The 14316-nt window shown below is 41.8% G+C and overlaps 2 pseudogenes; both read right to left on the bottom strand.

Moving 5' to 3' along the window:
• Positions 1-8026: 8026 nt before the first annotated feature.
• On the bottom strand, positions 8027-8822 carry LOC138844771 (CLIP-associating protein 2-like; annotated as a pseudogene).
• A 2479-nt stretch (positions 8823-11301) lies between these two features.
• Positions 11302-12234, bottom strand: LOC127485933 (CLIP-associating protein 1 pseudogene; annotated as a pseudogene).
• Between the last annotated feature and the right edge of the window lie 2082 nt (positions 12235-14316).

Below are 14316 nucleotides of genomic sequence, written 5' to 3'. Positions count from 1 at the left end.
GCTTTTCAGCCAGATCCGAGTGCCTTTAGGGCTGATTCTGAGGCCAGAGTGCTATTTAGGACATCCGCCATTCTATGAGTCTGCTGAGTATCTCACTTCCCATGTTGGATCACCCTCCCCTTTATTTATTCTATCGGTTGGTGTTAGCAGATACTAGACTTGTTTATGTGCTCCCTTTGACTCTTAGTCCTTTCATTATGATCAATTGTGAACTGAAATTGATCACTTGGAGTAGTGAGATGGCATTGGCACATGCCACCTTGATGGGATTGAATTGGAATCCCCTGGTATGTTTCCAACTCTACCATTTGGGGCAAGTCAGCCCGAGCATGTCCCAAATTATACATCTCTTCCCTCTCTTATTCCCACTCTTATGTTTAACAGGGATCACATTTCAGTTAATTTTCAACACTTAAGAATAACTGTGTGATAATTACAGAATTAAACCAGTCATATTAAGTAGAACAGACAAAAAAAAAATACTATGAGGGATAATGTATTAAGTTGTCCATTAGCAGTCAGGGCTATGCTGATCAAGTCACCATTTCTCATAGTGTCCATTTCACTTCAACAGGTTTCCTTTTTGGTGTTGAGTCAGTTGTCACCGATCAGGGAGAACATATGGTATTTGTCCCTTTGGGACTGGCTTACTTCACTCAGCATGATGTGTTCCAGATTCCTCCATTTTGTTGCAAATGACTGGATTTCGTTGTTTCTTACTGCGGTATAGTACTCTAAAGAATACATATCCCATAATTTCTTTATCCAGTCTACCGTTGATGGGCATTTAGGTTGGTTCCAGGTCTTGGCTATTGTGAATTGTGCTGCGATAAACATTAGGGTGCAGACCGCTTTTTTGTTTATTAATTTAAACTCCTTTGGGTAAATTCCAAGGAGTGGGATGGCTGGGTCGAATGGTAGGGTTATCTTCAGGTTTCTGAGGAATCTCCAGACTGATTTCCATAGTGGCTTGACCAGTTTGCATTCCCACCAACAGTGGGTTAGTGTCCCTTTTTCCCCACATCCTCGCCAGCATCTGTTGTTGGTAGATTTCTGTATGTGAGCCATTCTAACCGGGGTGAGGTGAAACCTCATTGTGGTTTTGATTTGCATTTCCCTGATTGCTAGTGACCTTGAACATTTTTTCATGTGCCTGTTGGCCATTTGGATTTCCTCTTTTGAAAAATGTCTATTGAAGTCCTTGGCCCATCTCTTAAGTGGGTTGTTGGTTTTGTTTTTGTGGAGTTTCTTGATCTCTTTGTAGATTCTGGTTATTAACCCTTTATCTGTTGCATAGTTTGCAAATATTTTTTCCCATTCTGTCGGTTGTCTCTTCACTCTCCTGACTGTTTCTTTTGCAGTACAGAAACTTCTCAATTTGATGCAATCCCAATAGTTGATTTTGGCTTTGACTGTCTGTGCCTCCAGGGTCTTTTCCAGAAATTCTTTGCCTGTGCCAATATCTTGAAGGGTTTCTCCAATGTTCTCTAATAACTTAATGGTGTCAGGACGAAGATTTAGGTCTTTAATCCACGTTGAGTGGATTTTTGTGTAAGGTGTAAGGTAGGGGTCTTGCTTCATGATTCTGCACGTGGAAATCCAGTTTTCCCAGCACCATTTATTGAATAGACTGTCCTTGCTCCAGGGATTGGCTGATCTCCTGATCCTATGTTCTTCCTCTTATGCTCTTCTAAGCTTAGCTTTGCCTGGGTTGAGCACAACAACCTGGGTGGGTGATGCTGAGAGGCCACTAGATGAGATTCTGGTTAATGTATGCAGGTTGTGAGTCACAGTGCACAGAGTATGTGCAACACTGGGTGTTGACCAATGTGCTCACCCACATGCATGATCTGAGGGTCTGACACAGGGAGAGTAGGGCATAGGGTTTGTAAGACAGACTGGTGAGCGAGTGAACAGGCTGACTTCTTAGCTGGGACTACTAGAGAAGGGGAGGAGAGGTTTGCAGGCTAGAAACAGAGCAAAGAGATAGCAGTTAGTACATTCCATTTGCCCCTTCCCCAAGATGCACAGCCAAGGTTAGCAGCTGACTTCTTCTTAAATCTGAATTGGCAGTACTAGTCATGTTTGAAGTTGTGAAGAAGGGACTCATGTGGCTAACATTCTGCCTGTCCTTCCTGCAAAAGGTCCAGCAAATAATATTTCCTTAAAACAAACATAGGCATGCACATAGTGTGAGGCTTTACAGAAAGTTCTTGCAAAATATAAGTACTCCTTGCAGACTTGAAACATGTTATGTGTGTGGCCACTCATTGGGATTTATAGTTTCATCATTAGGGCTGGATTTTGCCTCTGGTGGAGCACAAAACTGTGTCTACTGGAGTCTCTGGCCACTCCTATTGCATTTACCTTTGTTAGTCATTTCCTCAGGTTCCCAGCTGAAAGGCACCAAACATGAATCTCTTTAGCTAAAGACTAAAATCTATCTGAACTGCAATAGGTAGTAATTGGCTAAATTTTCATTACAAAGTTTCTACCAGAGCTTGCCTTCATCAAAGTCTGTTTTATTCTGACTTTTTCATGCACAGTGATGGAGCCAGGACAAAAAGCCTTAAATCCATGTTAACCTCTCACTTACATAACAAGCAGTCCCCTGTTTCTCTACCTTGCTAATACAATCCCACCTTGCATTGATTATTCCTGCCCTACCTGGCCTATTGGACACAACACTATTTGAAGACTCTTCATATCAGTCTGAGAGCTCTCTATCTCCTCCCAAGCTGTCTCCCCCTTCTCAGCTCAGCCTCACAGTCCAGCCTCAGTCTAAACCCCTCCCATCTCACACTGTTATCTCAAAGGACCTTTAAAACTAGCCCAAACTCTTCCTCTGTCTCAGCAGCCCCCAGCTTTGGCTCAAACCTCCAAGTCCCTTCCAGCCCCTTTGTATTATAAACCACTAGTCTGCAAGGGAGGGTGTTCTTGTTTTTTTCTGCTATGTGTTCACTGGCAACTCTCTTTCATGAATTCACCTGAGAGGGAGCCCCTCCCAGGTTTTAGTCTTCCAAATAAAACTGGTCTGACTGTGGCTTCATGCTTTCTCCTCTTTCCTAACTCACAGCATGTCTTGTTTTGAGGGCTTGTGTTTGGAGATTTAAGTATACTACCTCAATCTCCTACAATTTAAAGGCCAATTTATGGCCAGTGCCGCCACTCACTAGGCTAATCCTCTGCTTGCAGCACTGGTACCCTGGGTTCTTGTGCTGGTTGGGGCACCGGTTCTGTCCCAGTTGCTCCTCTTCCAGTTCAGCTCTCTGCTGTGGCCCAGGAAGGCAGTGAAGGATGGCCCAAGTGCTTGGGCCCTGCACCCATATGAGAGACCAGGAGGAAGCACCTGACTCCTGGCTTTGGATAGGTACAGCACACTGTCCATAGCAGCCAATTGAGGGGGTGAACCAATGGAAGGAAGACCTTTCTGTCTCTCTCTTGCAATTTCCTACTCTGCCTGCTAAAAAAAAAAAAGCCAATTTATAAACAAGGACTTGGAGGTTAACACTACTGATGTGTTTCTATGATCTAAGAAATTCTCTTGGCTGCTTTTATTGGGAGGTGGGTGTCAGGAAGGGAGTTGCTGGTGTTATGCCACCACAAAACACACCAAACACCAGAGTAAGGGAAAGGGTTTTTTGGGGGAAACCTAGCAGACTGGAGGGAAGAGGCAAAGAAGGAAAAGGAGAATAAGAGAGAAAGAGGAGAGAGAAGAGGAGCTAGCTAGAGAAGAGAAGAAGTGAAGAGAGCCACGTGTTCAGGAACAGGTCCTTTTAAAACTTTGCTGGAGGGTGGGCAGGGAAGCAGTAGTAGCGAATCCCATTAAGAGGGGGGTGAGGCTGACACCAGTGGTTGGGCCATGTGGCTACCTGGCTTCCAGCAATGGTGGTGGGGACTAGGGCCTAGGATGCAAATCAGAGTGTAGATCGCACCATAGATAAAACTGTGCCATTTTCCTAACAGTAGGGAAGAGATGGATGAGGTTTCCTTTATGAATTCTGTGGTACTTCACTAAAGCTTTTAACACTTTGGAGATTTAAGCTCTTCAGATTAAAAGCTCATTAACAATTCCTACTCAAAGATGCTGAAAATAATCAGCTATCTAGGTTATAGACCTTAGCTGTGTTCTTACTCCAACTTGAAATTTCTAAAGAGGACTTCACTTAATGTTTTGAAAGTGAAGTTTTCAGGAAGAGAAGACTAAGAACTATGCTTTTTCCCTTTACTTAGAATTTAGTTGTGTTAAGAAAGGGGAGTGTGGAACCCAGGGACTGTTGGGAGGCCTGACCTCCTAATGGCTACCCATGATTTCCTACAGCTTTTTTATGTAAGTGAAATCAGATGAGAAAGGTTAATGTGCAAGCAAGAGGACTCTGGCCATCAATATATTGTCCATAGTGGAGACTAGGGTGCATGCGGAGTCTTCAAGAATTCCTTTAAAAAATGTGTATAAGGGAAAAACTAGATACTGATTTTTAAAAATTGTACCAACAGTAACTTACCTTTTAACTCCATTTCCCCTGTGCACTTTTTACAATCCTTTGGGTATAGTTTACTCTATGTGAGGTCTAGAGCACTCTGGGGATACAGGAGACATTATTATAACTGAGACTGCATCATGTGTTGATTGCACTTTATAGGCTCAGCGTATGGGAACTCAAGTGTGGCCCATTGGACTTAGCCTGATGGGACAGTAGTCGTAATAAAGGCAAGCTAGTACTGAGTAATTACCAGCGGGATATGGTCCTTAGCATTTTAAATGTGTTGCCCTATTTCATTCTTGCTTAAATGGTAGGTATCATTATTATCATAATTTTACAGGTGAAGAAGAACAGAGATTGCCCAAGATGCTATTGGTAAAAAGCGGCAAAACCACCATTTAAACCTGGAAGGATTCTTTAATGATGATGCTTAATTTTAGTTGGATGTGTCAGAGTCTGGCTGACTGTACATACTCTGTATAGGCTCTGCACAATGAGGAAGGTGAAAACTTTCAAAAGTCATTACACATGACTTAAATTGATGGAGCTAGAGAAGAATTTGAGGCCCAAGGGACTTTTCCCCCACCTTGGATGAGAAATCTAAGAATCCTGGTGTCTCCCATATAAGCCAACTTTCAGGAGTGGGTGATGTATAGTTCTTTTGCAATCTGTCTTTCAAAGTGATGTTGGCCTTTTGCCTCTCCTGGAGATTCCATAGTGAAACACAAAGCAGCCTGGAATGACATGCTTTTAATTAGTTTTGAGCAGTGCAGTAAATGAATGACATTGAATTAGGTTGGCTGAGAAAAAGAAGGAAAAATTTAAACAACAGTTTTTTTGTGATGATTCTTTGATAGCTGACATCATTTCTAGAATGAACAAGGTAAGGGTTTACTGCACATGGTGAACTGAATAAGCAATAACTTTATCATAGCCTTATCAACTGAAAATAGGTAACTATAAACATTATTTTTAATGCTTATATAAATTAGCTTTCACTTAGACACTGTAAACCATATTTTTCTATTACATAGTTCACCCACTTCTTGAGTGTCTGCTATTCAATGCCAGGTGCTTGATCCAGTGGCAGAATTATCATCCAGCTTGAGTCACTCTACTGAACTATAAACAGTAGTTAAAGAAGAATCCTAAAGCAGAGGTTAAAATTAAACCAATATTTTGATTTACAATGAATGTAAAATACAGCAGAGATCATGGTGCATGAAGCAATTTTGAGTTTACATGTTTATAATATTTCAATGTTTAAAATATCTTTTCTTCCTAAATTAAGGTGTAACATGTGCATATGTATACAGCCATCTATGTACACTGGATTGTAGTTGTGCTCCTGGTGAATCTTTTCTCCCCAGATTCACTTAAAAATTCATGGGAGCACCACTGCTATAAGACCTTCTACTAAAAATATTTCACAGTAAGACAGAAAAAACAGCTGGGACACATTATTAAATTTTCAAGTAATGTTATACACAGTATTATTGTCAATATATGCTCAACAGTAAGCTTAGAACTATAAATGTACCATGTAATTAACATTAGAGAATAAAACTGTTACAGGTAATGGGAGAGGACATAGAGAAGCATTTTTCCTGCTGCTCAAAGAGAAACAAAGAGAGGGAAAAGCCTAGGATGTCATCCATTCAGTACGCTTGTCTAAATTCTTTACATATGTTTCTACATTTTTTCAATTAAATGAAGTACAGATAATTCTGTAACAATGTCAAATTGCTTCCCTAATAGCTACTTGCCTTGCAAGTCAAATTTGCTTTATGTTAGGATTTACAAAAATAATAAAAGTCAAGATGAGAAACCATTATCATCCTGGTTCCAAGTGACATAATTTGGCCTTTCATCAAAACTGGTAATTTCTGAAGTTTTGCTACACATGAAAAGAACAGGTGTCACAGAACATGATTAAAAAATTTGTTAAAAATTAATAGAAAATCACCCTTGAAGGAGCTTTCCAAAAGACACTATAGGCAGCAGTTCAGTTAGAAATATCAGCCCTGAAGAGGTAGAAAATTTGAGCACATTATCTGAAGACAGCTTTGGCACCATCTTCTCTCTCCTCAGGATCAACGTTTTCAAGTAAGACAATTTCATGGTAACAGGAAACCAGGTTCCATAACTGAACAAAAAGGTGCTGGTCAACTCCCATGTCTCAATAATTAGTTTATTACATACAAAACAGAACATGGTCATGGACATGCCTGCACTTGATTTATTTTGGTCTGTTTCCATGATCAAGTTTATTCATAAGTGAATTTGATTTTAATAAATACAAAAAGGTATCATTCGTAACAAAGATACAAAGAAAACCCCCTGCAATAAAACCTATTTTCAAAAATATCAAGAAAACAACAGGGAGATGATTTGGTGCAGCTTTCTTAAGAGATCATAGAAAGGACACGGTTTTAAATAAAAATGGCAAGATCAATAACCAACAAACAATATCAGTTGCACAGAACTAGATGATTCTGTAACATTTCTCTTTGAGGTCTTAGTTTTCAAACTACAGATCACCCTGAAGAAGTGGCAGCTAATGACAGGTATCACCATCACAAACAGAGGCCTGTTGAAGTTCGATATAGTCCTGCATTAATTCACATCATTTAAGTATTTCTAGCATAGGGCATGATACAGGACAAAACTCAAAGTAGGAATAAAAATATTATTCTGCAGTGGAATAAAGGCAAAAAATGTTTGAAAGTGTTAACTTTTAAAGCTTTAAGCATTCCTGTTAAACCAGGATTTTAAAAAAATTATATAATCATAAAATTGGCAAAGGTTAATGGGAAGACAAAGAACTACAAATATGTGAAATGATGAATTAGGTTAAAAATTACTTTGTACTGGGGCCGGCGCCATGGCTCACTTGGTTAATCCTCCATCTTGCAGCACTGCCATCCCATATGGGATATGAACCAATGGAAGGAAGACCTTTCTCTCTCTCTCTCACTGTCTATAACTCTACCTGTCAAATAAAAACAAATTACTTTGTACTTTTTGATGTTTATACTGCTTCTTGGGGCTGGCACTGGGGCACAGTAGGTTAATCCTCTGGCATTACTGGCAACCCATGTGTGTGCCAGTTCTAGTGCCAGCTGCTACTCTTCCAATCCAGCTCTCTGCTATGGCCTGGGATAGCAGTGGAAGATGCCCCAAGTGCTTGGGCTCCTGCATCCACGTGGAAGAAGCTCCTGGCTCATGGCTTCAGATCAGTGCAGCTCCGGCCGTTGTGGCCATCTGGGGAGTGAACCAGTGGATGGAAGACCTCTCTCTCTGTCTCTGCCTCTCTCTTTAACTCTGTATTTCAAATAAATAAAACAAATCTTAAAAAAAATACTGCTTCTTCATGAATCTGTAATTACTACTCTAAAAGTTACATGCAGGCTGAGGGCAGTCCTCCATTACAGAAAGTAGAAAATGAAACAAAATGAAATTCTAAAACTAGGAAACAACGGTTAAGCTCCAAAAGATGTTTTTGAGTATTCCTTTTCACTAATGAGGGTAGTCTGTCCTTTTCAGTAGAGACCTGGTTCACTTTGATGAGCTTCATTAACTTTGTCCAGAAATATCAGCAGTGGGATCAATTCCTCCTGAACCTCTCTGTGCACTTTTGATGCAAAGATGACAAACATTTTATTGCTGGTGAGTTGGCTGAGATGTGGTTTTAGCTCATCACCAATCACTGCATGAACAGCCACCAGACAGAGGACACCAGCTTCCTGAACACTGCTCTCTGAGTGATCATAACCCTGTATTAGGCCTAGCATACTTTCTGGCAAAAGTCGGTTAAGGGGTTCCTTGGACTTTCTCGCTATCACATTTGTTTGCATTTTGATTGCAGGCATGTTAATTGGGTAATCTGTAGTCTGGATGATAGGACCAGGCACTTTGATACATTGCTCTGGAGTAATGGAAGTAGCTAATGCTGATGCAGCTCCCTCAGCAGATCTCATCACCTCCTTATGAGGATCTTTATGTGCTTCCAATGTTTTCATTACAGTCAGTTCTGCATCGTTTTTAAATCTTGCTGGTTGATGCCTTAGGTTCTCTCAAAACCTCTAATGCCAAAGCCCTGATTGTTGGCTCTTTATCTCCAAGGGTTTCAAGCAATAAAAGCAATATTGTTTTGAAATGTTCATCCCAAACACTGAAAGATTTTTCCTATTCCACTTTCATGAGTTCTTAGAGGGTGATCTTTCTTTCTTCCACACGTTCATTGTGATTAGACAGCTCCTTCAATAATTCTGCAACTAGGTCAGAATGCTCTAAGGAAAGATCATCAGGAAATTGGGCAGCATCATCATCAAACATGGGTTCCTTGAGTGTAGAAATGTTGAAGGGACTGATGCTATCTTAAGAATGGTGTGCATTATAGTCTTGAGAGCATAGGAAGGAGTGAGCAGGCAACAAATGGAGCAATGAAGTTTTATTATCAAGAGCTGTTTGGCTTGAGTCAGTAGCATCACCTCCTGCTCTTGGTTCAGCAATACCAGGACTACCACACACTGAATCACCATCATCCTTTTTGGAATCCTTTTTCAATTGCTCATTCATATCTTCTTAACTACAGAAACTGAAATTCTGTATTGCTTCAGTGACACCTCAAAGAGAGCTGTAAATATCTTCAGAGTTTATATTTTCTGAATCATACTCAAATGCACTTGGAGATAATGTATCAAATCCACTAGCCTCTCCAAAAACATGTTGAACACCCTGCCATAAGGATCAGCAAATATTCTTGTGAAAATCTCACATAATCTTTTCAGGTCAACTCGACTTAAGGGTCTCTGATTTTTTTTTAAATAAGTTCTGCAGGCCCAGGAGTCGTTCCTTCCTTTCTGACCAATTGGAACTAGCACATCTATTAAGGACTTTTGCAGCATCTTCCATCTGCCTCATATATGTTGGACTACTACCATTTTGAGAACTATATAAGCCTTCTTAATAACCACTAGGCACATTGCTGTAGGCATCATCATCTGAAAACATTCCATATAATTCATATCTTTGAGCAGGTTTTTCCAGGGCATCTGCTACTGCCTCTTCCACATTGGAACCTGTGTTCAGGACTCTCATATCACTGACTGAAGATGACGGTCAGCTTGATTGACTGATCCCATACCCCAGACCCAGGGGTTGAAAAATCAAACAGGATTTGTGTCCTGGTTGCTCTCCTGATTTTCTTCCCAGCTGCATCCCTGACTCACATTGGTCAAGGAATATGACTATTCTGGGCAACTCAGAGTCTTGATGGGCTAGCATCTCTGCTACATCCCTGGCCTCTTGGTACCTTGTTTCTTTTCTGTACTAGGGCAAAATTGACCAGGACTCTTTGAACACCAGAACTCACAGTATAGAGGGCTATTGTGGACAGAACTCTTCCAGAAGACCCCGACTGGCTACCAGGCTGTGATTTGGAGACCATTTTCACTCAGCTTTGTCCTCTAGAATCCATCTTGGCATTTCCCATGCCAGAATGCGGTGCTGAAAGCTTTGCTCTCACCTGGCCTAGGAAGCATAGGAACCTGGATTCAGCGCACGTGCAGCCATCTGCACCCAACTGCCCACTTTGCACAGACTGCCCAGAAGCATGATGTGCCTTGGCACCAGCAAAAGTATTCACATCAATGTCACTTCGTGAACACTGCAGACTTCCTGGAAGGGAACTGGCTTTGCTGCTATCTGCTGATACTCTTCCAGCCACAGCTGACAGATTTGCTGTAGACCATTTGGAAGAAAAAGGGTAATTAAAACTTTCTTGTGAGCTAGATGAGGACCTGTCTGATTGTGGAAGAGATTCGACACTGCTGGAACTCTTCAAGTAGGCATGAATACTTTTGTTTAACAGGTAGTATTATAGACAGTGAGAGAGAGAGAGACAGATAAGTCTTCCTTCCATTGGTTCACTCCCCAAATAGCTGCTATGGCTGGTGCTGCACCAATTTGAAGCCAGGAGCCAGGTGCTTCCTCCTGGTCTCCTGTGAGGGTGCAGGGGCCCAAGAACTCTGGCCATCCTCCACTACTATCCCAAGCCACAGCAGAGAGCTGGACTGGAAGAGGAGCAACTGAGACTAGAACCTGGTGCCCATATGGGAAGCCAGTGCCTTAGGTGGAGGATTAACCAAGTGCGCCATGGCACCAGCCCCCCTCCTTAATTTTTTTGACCAAGACAGCTGCATGTCTTTGTAAGGAATGAGTCTGCCACTCTTGCAGCAAGAAATCTAAAAATTCAAATGAACCTATCCTCACAGACTGATTTTGATGTGCAATTGCATATTATTAAAGGCACAAGTCTGGACACATGTGTATTCTGAATGATGAACATGATTGCTGCACATCCAGAAGTTGCCATGTCTGTTCCAGCTATGGTAACACAAGCTTCCTGAACCACTTGGAATCTAAAATCCTTAGCTGCAAATTTAAATGACCCACCCAACAAGCATAAATGTGGAGAAAGCAATCATATTGTGCAGCTCCAGCAACCAGCAGTGACCAGATGTTCTTAAGTGCATTGGCACGCTGATCCCAGTCATGTTTGTCCTCTGACAAACTTTCCCTGATTTTATTTAATGTTTCTTCAAGTTCTTGACTAGAATAGATCTGAATAGAAGGGACATCTGTAAAAGCTTTTACAAAATCATCCTCATCTGGCCCAAGTCCTTGGGCCCTGCACCTGCATGGGAGACCAGGAGGAAGGCTTTGGATTGGTGCAGTGTGCTGGCCATGGTGGCTATTTGGGTGGTAAACCAAGGGAAGGAAGACCTTTCTCTCTGTCTCTCTTTGTCACTGTCTAACTCTGCCTGTCAAAAAAAGAACAAACCACAAAATCATCTTTGTCAATGGCTCCAGCACCTCCTTTTGAAGCATCTTCAAGCTAAGGGCCACCTGCTGAACCAGGTTTCCTTGCACTGTTAACAGGATTTCTGGACATTTTAGGTTCAGGAACCTTGAAGGCTGAAGCAGCTGATGATGGTCTATTTCCATCCCCTGATTTTTTCATCATCAAAGCGTTTATGTTTGCAGACACTCAAAAATCATACCACCTGGATTTTGCACTTCTTTAAATTTAGAAATGATCATTTTTAATCTAGCAGAAGGAATTCCTCTTGTTAAAGATCTACTCACACTTTCTCTCCCACATGTCTATAAATCTCCACTATACCCAATATTGCAGCTTCTCTCACTTGACTATTAGAATCTCCAAATAGGACACACAATGTTACACCAACTTGATGAGGACTAATGGCTGAGTCCCAAAATTGTTTAATGTTTCAATAAGACACAGACACATACCTTGTTGAGATAGAAAATTCTCGTTTTTAAAAACTGAAGCCAAGAGTCCCCATGCACACATAGGTGGTGCTACTTCATTCATGAACTTCAATATCACTGTTTGAGCTTCATCTCAAACCTTATTTTTGACATCTTCCATTCTATTAAAATTTCAATAATTTTTGCTGTGTAAGATTTAAATTGTGCTGAAAATTTATGAAAAAGGCACTTAAATTGCCAATCCCATTAATGATACCTGATCATTGCTCGATCTCACCCAGCCAATGAGCGCATCAATGATCTTGGCCAGGTGGCTCTGGTCATCTTCCAGGTCTGAGATGGCACTGGGGGTATTGAGATACAGCAGGAGTTCCTGGATGACCTGCAACCTGCTGCCAACATCCTTCTGCAACACCTGGGCACTGAAATACTCCATGCTATGGGGTTCCATGGCTGCAGCCAGTGAGGGGCCAACTTGTGCACAGCCTCCAGTGTGGGTAGGCACCGGGAACCCACAGAAAGTGCCCCAGAGGTGTGGCTCCTGGGGCTAGGCAGGCGGTGGGAGCAGTGCCAGGTGCCCAGCTACCCCCAAACTAATCAAACTTGCACCTGCTGAGCTCCAGCCCACTTCTGAGACATTTCTGTGCTAGGCAGTGAAATTTATTGTTTGAAGTTTGAGTTAGTTTGAACTGTAGGTGTTGGGTTTAAAAAGTGGAAAGGCACAACATCGCTGCTTTTATTGTTTCTATTTTTTGAAATGATTTATTTGTAAGTTAACTTTAAGCTTTGATTTTTTAAAAAAGATGTTATTTATTTACTTATTTTAGAGGTAGAGTTACAGATAGTGTGAGAGAGAGAGAGAGAGGGAAAGGTCTTCCTTCCATTAGATCACTCCCCAAATGGCCACAATGGCTGGAGCTGTGCTGATCTGAAACCAGGAGCCAAGAGCTTCATCCATGTCTCCCATGTGGGTGCAGGGGCCCAAGGACTTGGGCCTTCTTCTACTGCTATCCCAGGCCATAGCAGGGAGCTGGATTGGAAGAGGAGTAGCTGTGACTAGAACTGGTGCCCACACGGGATGCTGCACTGCAGGCCAGGGCTTTAACCTGCTGTGCCACAGCACCAGCCCCTGATTTTTATATTTAATTAGGCTTCAGAAAGTCAGACATCTAGCAAATTTCATAAAAAAGTGTCAAGGGAAAATAATTATTTCACATGTTTAAATTTTTTTTTGAGACTTTCAGCAATGCTCCCATTACTACTGCATTTGTGTTTTCTTTCTTTCCATAGTTAAAAAGTCCTATAGTCATTCAGGGCCTCTGGGGAGAGTGAGTCTGAATGAAGGCAGCCAATGGAAAAGCCTAAGGCTATGGTCACCTGTGCTCTCCAGGCCTTGTTCAGTCCCCCAGCATGTTAGCTCCTAGTGTAGGGGGCTGGGAAATTTCCAGAATGTCTTGAGCAAACTCCCCTGTGGTGGACATTGTTTTCACACTGGGAGAAGGGAAGAGGCTGTGCAGAGATGTCCAAACTGAGACGGGAATGCCAGGGGCGAGGGATCAGTAATGAGGCTGAGCAGAGAGCCTTGGTCTGTTCCCCTGAGCTTTAATGTGAACAATGGCCACTCAGTGTTCACAGATTTTTCAACCTTCTCTCTTTTGAGCTTCGGCACTCCATCTACAACTGAAGGCCAGAGTTGCATGCAGTTTTGAAAATGATTTGGGAGACTCAGAGCTGTAATAATACATCAGGTACTGGAATGAAGGTTTTGAACTTCCAGTAATAAGTACTGTGATTTAGAAGAGGGAGGCAGAGACATGGGAGATGGAAGTGTTGCAAGGGCATCACTGAAAACTAGTTAGGACAGGGCCACAGTGGGCACAATACTGGAGGAGTGGCCAGGCTTTCTCATCTTTACTTTCCTCCCCAAAGTTTTAGATGCATCTTTGTTTTAAACTCTACCATCTTTACAGAATATAGCAACTCCCTTTCGTTGTATTTACTTTCAAGAACAAGGAAAGTTCTAAGTTCCCACTTATTTCCTCCCTGTTCTGTTCAAGATTAGTGCTCCAAATTCACTAGAATACTGATGTCCATTGCATTGATGCATCCATGGTGACAATAGCATCATTCCCTCCTCAGAGGCATCACCATTTTTAGATTTTGAGACCATGTGTGTTAAGCCACAAATTCATCCTCAGGTAGCTGTCACATCATAGCTTCTATAAAGTTGAGGTATGCAAAGAGGGAGGGAGGGCAGTTGTGATTCCTGAGACCCAGAGGAGCTTTCTCATTGCATCCTGGCTTTTGTGACCTATCTGGAGTCTACTTTGGAATCTGGACCTGCTTCAGGCATTCTAGGGTGAATAGACATCACAGTGGGCTCAGAAGTCTCAAGGAAGAACTGGGTGCATTTTTTTCTCTCTGCTTTCAGCTTTTATGAATTGGAACATATGCTTCTCTTCCATCCTCTCTCTCTTTCCCTCCTATCTACTTTTCTTATATGCTTCTTGTTCTTTTAAGTGCTATTGCAGCT

Source organism: Oryctolagus cuniculus, chromosome 12 (genome assembly GCF_964237555.1).
Source record: "Oryctolagus cuniculus chromosome 12, mOryCun1.1, whole genome shotgun sequence".
NCBI lineage: Eukaryota > Metazoa > Chordata > Mammalia > Lagomorpha > Leporidae > Oryctolagus > Oryctolagus cuniculus.
Note: the sequence above shows the minus strand (reverse complement) of the source record. Positions and strands in the feature narration are given on the sequence as shown.